Here is a 7,092-nt window from a genome sequence, read left to right on the forward strand (position 1 = left end):
TTTTAAATATGTTTTGAATAATATCTAAATATTAGAAATTTAGGATTAGATTATATCTAATAATTTGAATATCTTTAAGTTGTTCTATTTTCATTCTACCTTGACGTATCAAATGTTCTAATGATAAATAAATATATAAATGTGTTTCATTATTCGATGTTTTATGTTTAGTTCAATCCAATGCAACCAATTCTAAAATTAATACAAGCAAAAATATCAAATAGCAAATGTTCACAATAAATCTTTAGTTTATTATGTAGTTGAACCATTGGGAAACTATTGAAATGCAACATAAATAGGTTATAGATCAACACCCATACAGTTGTAAAAATAGAGCCTTATAGGAATAATACACATGTTTTTGTATCAATAGTGCATGTTGTCAAATATGAAATCAATTACGACTATTAGTGACTCGCAACATTTGTGAATTGTCTAAAAATAAAATATTATAAAAAAGTCTAAAGATAACTATATTGAACTCAATATTGAATTGTGCCTTCAGATACAAATAACTTTAGTTGCCTTGAAAGCTTTGCACACATTTCCTTTCAAAAGATTTTATTGCTCAATCATTATTGCAAACCATTTGAGTTTGTGAATGAAGCAATAGTTGTCATTATGTCATGACTCAATAGTGATGTAGGTAGCACAAAGATCATGAATATTTACAAAAGGCATAATGATATTTTCTCTTTGTTGTTGCAATGTGAAGAACTTTTTGTGCAACTTCTTAAGATTTTATCTATTTGTACTTGTTAAGTCTTGTTTGCTTCTGATTTAACAGTGTTTAAATAACCAGGAAGCTAAAACAAAATACATCTAAGGGTAGCTAATTCCTATGACGGATGCATTTGAATAGAACCTGGGCCAACTATAAGGCAATTATCCTTCTACTCTTCAAGCTCTGCAAAACCTAGGTGGGTAGACCTTGGATTCTCACAAACATGACCAATGTTAAAACATGCTCTAGAATCCAAACAAAGTAGATATAACCCTTTAATCTCATACACTTATGCAATAAACTATATGTGTAGTAACTAATTGCACAAACTAGAAACTCAAAAGCTAAACGAGGGTTTTCTTTTCAGCTCTACAAATAGAAAAGGGAAATTGTCACTTTGATTATAAATTGTAACAAGATCCACGAATGAAACAACAAGGAAATGTAAGCTCTAATAGCTAAGACTAGTGTCATATCTTCTTTGGGCAGCAGAGTCAAGAGAAATGAAAAATATGCATAACAGACCTTTGAATAGTATTAGATCTAAGAAAATGTTACTTTACAACATATCTTTACCAGCTTTCTTATTTCAACTTTCTTACCAAAATCCATGTAGAAACCCTATCAATCTAGGTTCTCCATTAAAGCATTTAATTTATTCCTTAAATCAAAGCATAAATAGAGGAAACGTATATTTCACAACAAGACACCAAATGAAGTAAACCCTTGATCTTTTCATTTGAAGCTTGATAAACTTTTATAATGGAGAGATCTGAAACAAGAAGATTATATTCATGAAATCCACACTATCTTTGTCATACAAAGTATATACAACCCATGAGACTAAAACCCTACAGTAGACTCAACAAAAATCCATTAATCTTCTATGTGGGACTGTACAATACTGTTCAAACAAAAAGAAAGTGTTGGAAAACCAACCTAAGAACTTGCTCAAATAGCTGGGAACCAACCTCACAGAATGATAAAGAAGAAGAAGAAGAAAGAGGGTCAAATCTGATCTATAACTGCCACTTGTCCTCTTCATTTTTCATCCATTGCTGAAGCAAAGTGTCTCTCCTCGCTTCTTAACTGAAAAGGAAATCGCATATTCCTCTAAAACCACTGTCAAAAGTCCCTCCAAATGGAAGCAATAGCAAAATAATAGTGCTAAGATAATCTTTTCCAAATTTGGCCCAAATCCATATGACGACTTTGTGAAATGATGCCTCTAACTGCCATGAGTGAGTCATGAAACTGCCAAGAAAACAAATAATTGAGAAAACCCTTTGTTGGACAAACATGGGAATAACTTCTTACCATTAACACTTGCACTTGTGTGGACTACAAAAATGGAAAGCTCATTCTAAGACCTTTCCAATAGAAAATGATACTCATATGTTTGCTCAAGATTTAAAGACAAAAACTCTCCCAGGAGACATATAGTTTGAGAAGAATTTGCAAGCCCTTTCACAAAAAAATGATTTTATTATAAAGTTGAAAACTTTATAATAGTAGCAACTTTATTTTAAAAATGTGGGGCTCACTTCACTTTAATGTCCTTTTAATATTTTATTTTCATCTGGAGGTGCAGGTGCACTCACCTTATGGGAGGATAACATTTTAACATTTCATTTAAAACTTGGTCTTTTCCTTCCACTTTCACCACATGGTCAATCGGTCAACCCTTGGATGATACGTGTCAACACCTAATTGGTTCGTTTATCCTCATCATCACCTCGTCAGCATCCCTCTAGGTGATCTGTCACATTACTACCACATGGGACCCTATGATTTGCTCACGTATCCTCATCATCACCACCTCTTCACTAACATTGCTTAGGCCCCGCTAGACATGTTTCACAATCTTGTGTTTTTGCGATGATGTCACATATTCTTGCAAAATTATGAGATCTCACTATGCGTTTGTCTTTGATGTCAATGCTTGATGCATCATCTACCACGTGTCACATTCCTGTTTGTCAGATCTGCCACATCACCTTCCACTAGGTGCCACCTCATTACCTCTGCTTGTTATGCCTACCGAGATTGCCATGACACATGATACATTTTTGCATTTTTCAGTAGCTCAAACATCTCACAAAAACTTGTAATTGGGCCACGTTTCAAATTTGTCCAATCAACATTGTCGGGTTCCACTGCCACATGGTGCCTAGTTGTGTTTTTGCATTCTTAATTTGAAGTCTCTTGAAAACACATCGTGTTGACACCTATCTGCTCTACTCGCTCAACACCTTGATTTGCATGCCATGTAGCACTTGCTTGTTTCTCAAATGAATTACCACGTCATTACCAACACATTTGCCTATTCATCATTCACGTTCGTCAAAATATCCTTCATACCAACCACTAGGACCCACACTCCACTTATTCCCCTTCGTCAAAAGCCTAACAACTTTAGACATTTCCTATATTAGTAATGTTTATTAAGAACATATGAAAGAATCGTTTCCCACTGAGTGTGGGATAATTTGCCCATAACTTTGAAGATTTTTTGCCTTGAGAACACCTGGGACTTCTTTGTGACATCACGCCCATCTAGCATGCTTGGATTCACATGTTCATCCACCTTGAAGTATAAACACTGCCAGTATGAACGTATATTTTCGGATGATGCCCATTTGACTTGAAAAGCCTCAATGATTTGGTCAATGACACTTTAACATGTATGCACAATCTCTGCAAATTGGATGGCATCATCTTTGATCTATTCACTTCTCAAATCCATTCTTGCCTATATAAGAAGTCAACCACGCAAGACTTGGATTTCAAAAATTACCACTTGGTCACATTTCCCTCATATCTAATTGTGCATATTTTAGGAGTCTTGGACCATAAAATGAAATGGATCAAGCCCAAAATTTATGATTTTATTGTAGGCTCTTCTAAATTTAAAATCACCAAAAAACCTCCAATTTGGAATGAAATACACATATTGAACAAGGTTGAAACAACTAACTTGTTTTCATGTGGTTTTTATGTGCATCGAATTGGAAAGAGAGTTCGACAATAGAAGCTCTTAACATTTAGCATTGTTTTCTTTGTTTCCAACACATCTTATAAAAATGAAACGTTGTCTCCCCACAAATGGCGCAATAGACCAAACTTTGTATAATGTCAAGTAGGGTATCGATTAGGCTAAACTAGGCAACGCTAGCCAAGAATAGAATAAAGTTAAAATTATTTATTTATTTTCTTTGTTTGAGTACGGAGATTAGTAGAGAGTATTCATATTTGATCTCTAGCTTCTTTATGATTCAGTGCACCAAGTCTACATTTAGTTCCCCTCTTTTCAAGTTAGGCTTCCCACTTTTACTTGTGTGGAGAACAACATTGTCAAAGGAATTCACCAGTTTGTTCAAGTGCATTCCCCTTATATTGTGCATCTCCTTACAATCTAGCTTCTTCAAAATATATCATCAGTTATGTATTGGTCCTTTGTGGAAATCAGTTGGAACAATGTAACTGGTTTCTTTTGTTCTTGTGAGCATCTTGGAATATGAATTCACAAACAGAATTTCTTCTTCATTTGTGCATCTCCTCACTCAAACATCGAAACACAATCCACTCATTATTTCTAGTGTATTGATGCTTACATCCTCCTCGATTTATGCATCTCTGCACAATCCATTCATTATCTTATGATTTTTGTGTGTAGCTTGGGAGGAATATTCATTTACCATCTTTGACCCGGATTACACACACTACCTCTTGGATGCAATTCCATCCCATTGATGAAGAGTTCATAATACACTATCTCATGAGAAAGGTTCTAGAAAGTCATTTTCCTTGGAAAGTTATTGAAGGATTTGATGAGAACAAATCCACAGATCTAGTCGAACACCTAAATGCAAGAACCTATCATAGAGAAGAAAAAGACAAGAGAGGGCAAGAGTTTGGCTCTGAAAATATGCAAGAATATATTACCAGACTGAAATAATAAATTGAATTTTACAATTAATCAATCCTTATAGAAGGAGATCATAAACCTGAAAGGGAAACCCTAAGAGGTAAATGATATTTAATAAATAATATTTAATTATTAAAAGGGAATGCATGTGCATGAAGGGAAATCTTAGAAGGGAGTAAAGGTAATTTAATAAAATGAAATGAAATTAATCCTTTACTATAACACTCGCCCTTAAGATGAGCAACAATGCAGCTACCAACAATGCAAAAAAAGCAAGAAAACTACAATGTTGAAAGCAAAAAATGAGTCCTAACAACATGGCCTAATGAGGTACCCAGTACAACCAAATATATGAAAAAATGGAGAAATAGGGAAAACCACAAGGGAAAAACCTACTCTAAAAAGAAATAGAGTAGAAGAAGACAAAGTGCATGCAGAAAGAGCATGTCCTTTCCCTGAAGGAGATGGCGGTGGCTTGCAATACTATACTACTGCATGACCTCCTCTAAAGCCTCAAGAGGTTTCCAACACTTGGAAACTAGATGTCCTTCCTTGCCACAAAAATTGCAAGGTTTACCTATAAACTTCTTAGTCTTGGAGGAAGACTCACTAGACTTTGAAGGTTTACCCTTTAGAGTGGATTTCTGAGAATCTGATCTAGGAGATGGCTTGGAGGAACTCTCACTACCAATTGAATTTGTTTTGGGCTTCAGTTTCTTCTTTGGCTTCCGTATAGATGTCTGAGAAACCAATTCCTGGTTCTTTGATCCTATTAGAGAGTCCAACTATGTAAGCTTGGCTTGCTCTCAAGTCAAACAATCACAAAATACCTCAAATGTGGGCATGGTAAATCTAGGTCCCAAAGCATCCATAGTGGAATGACAGGTAGAAGAGAAAATCTGAAAGTTTCCTTAAAGCTTTGACAAAATTAGATAAATGCACTCCTTATTAGCCTTTACTTTTCCACAACCATGTAACAAAGTTCTCCATTGTTTAAATTTCACTAGAAAGCCCTTAATTGAGGGAAAAGCATTAGGTACAAATAATGTAAGCTCTACCTCAATCTGAAGTGCCCTGAACTCATTCACTGTACCAAATAAGCCCTCTAGCTTAGTCCAAATATCTCAAGGAGCAATGTACCCATCAAGATGAAACTACAAACTATCTGATACCTGCAAAGCAATCAACCCTGTGGCCTCATCCATCTTGTTCCTATGTTGTATGACCTCAAAGGCCCTCTATAAAACTAGTTGCACATCATCTAAATGAGACCACAATCCTTTTGAATGGAGAAGTTGTGTCATTTGGGTTTTCCATGTGCGATAGTTATGTGGGGTCAAAAGTGTTAGACAAGAGGAGGTCTCAACGATTTATATAGAAGGTGTTTGTTTTGATATAATTTTGGTTTCTTGAAGTAAATGATAGAAACAAGCATATAAAACACCCCCCGTAATGCAAAAAATAGAACTCCAACAGTTAGTAGGAAAGTGTGTATACAAGAACAAAGTATAAAAGCTTCAATTTAGAATCATGTGTACCTTTTGGAAAATATTGATGAAAATAATAGAGAAACTGGAAAGTGCTCGAGAAGAGCTTTATGGCACTTCTTTCAGATTGAAAAACATAGTTAAAATGAGCAAGTTATGCCCCTTAGAATGTAGAAAGGATAATTGGAATTTGAGAGAAAATAGGTACCAAATTGGGGAAAATATCCAAAAACTACATTTGTCTCAGAATCATCTTTCCAATGATATCTCGTTTGCCCAAAGACGATATCGTATGCTCAAGTTAGAGCAAAAAACCATAGGTACCTTGGTATGCTTTAAAAAAAGAGGAAAACCCAGCCCCTAGTAGCTAAGAACTAACCCCCCTCAAGCGTTCATGTGACTATGGGTTGGGCTTGAGGGTTGACTAGGTCGTGAGTAGCATCGTGGCAGCAAACGGGCAGAGCGTCGACAGAGGACTAGAGGAGCACGGCGGGTGGTGGAGTGGTGGCTCTATGGTAGCGCGTAATAAAAATTATGCAATTTTTTATTATTTATTATTTATTATTTTTTGATAAAACATGCATTGAAATGTGTGCCAAGGGTCGTATGACCCTAGTAGGCAAAAAAATTGCCTGAAAATTGCCCTGACTCCAAAATGAGGTGTTTTATGTGGAAATTAGGGTTTTGACATCCTCTAAATCCAACCGTGAGGTCTGTTTGGACTCAAAGTGCCCCCAAATTCAGAGGCCCCCCTATTTCCACAAAAAATACCCGAAAAAAATTCTAGATATGTTCTTTCAAACCCTTGTTCCTCTTTTTCTCCAAAAAAGAACAAGCTACAAAAGATCTAGCTTTGATACCATAAAGAATTTGATGAGAACAAATCTATAGATCTAGTAGAACACCTACATGCAAGATCTTATCACAAAGAAGAAAAAGACAAGAGAAGGCAA

This window comes from Cupressus sempervirens, chromosome 8 (assembly GCF_028749045.1).
Source record: "Cupressus sempervirens isolate cs-2001-9-10 chromosome 8, ASM2874904v1, whole genome shotgun sequence".
Taxonomy (NCBI): Eukaryota; Viridiplantae; Streptophyta; class Pinopsida; order Cupressales; family Cupressaceae; genus Cupressus; species Cupressus sempervirens.